Source organism: Suricata suricatta, unplaced genomic scaffold (assembly GCF_006229205.1).
Source record: "Suricata suricatta isolate VVHF042 unplaced genomic scaffold, meerkat_22Aug2017_6uvM2_HiC HiC_scaffold_48699, whole genome shotgun sequence".
In the NCBI taxonomy this organism is placed as follows: domain Eukaryota; kingdom Metazoa; phylum Chordata; class Mammalia; order Carnivora; family Herpestidae; genus Suricata; species Suricata suricatta.
This window is the reverse complement of record NW_021896766.1, coordinates 152-611: the sequence shown is the minus strand read 5'-3', so window position 1 is coordinate 611 and position 460 is coordinate 152. Positions and strand designations below refer to the sequence as shown.

Below are 460 nucleotides of genomic sequence, written 5' to 3'. Positions count from 1 at the left end.
TATACATACACACCCAATGTGGGGCTTGAACACACGACCATGAGATCAAGAGTCACATGCTCTACCAACTGAGCCAGCCAGGTGCCCCAGGATGATCATATTTTGATTTGTGAGATAATTGTTCAATTGTTTCCAAGTCTTACTTACACCTTTACTTTGTTTTCATTGTTTTACAACACCAGCTGGTATAGTAGCCTAGTACTTCCAATACAACGTAGACTAGAAGCAGTGATAACAAGAAGGCTTCTGACATTTCATATATTAAGAACGACTACTTGCTATAGGGTTTTTTGGTCATCAACAGAAATTGGATTCCTGCATTTTGCAGCATGCCTTGAGGTAATCATATCATTTTTTTCTTTAAACAATTTTAGTATTGAATCAAAGTATTCCCAGAATAAGACCAACTTATCCATAATGAATAATGCTTAAATGACTGGATTTGCTAAAACTCCATTTA

At 36.1% G+C, this 460-nt stretch overlaps 1 non-coding gene across 1 annotated transcript; it reads right to left on the bottom strand.

Moving 5' to 3' along the window:
• Positions 1 to 10: 10 nt before the first annotated feature.
• On the bottom strand, positions 11 to 83 carry TRNAK-CUU. The gene has a single exon. It is a non-coding gene; the product is annotated as a tRNA-Lys (tRNA).
• Between the last annotated feature and the right edge of the window lie 377 nt (positions 84 to 460).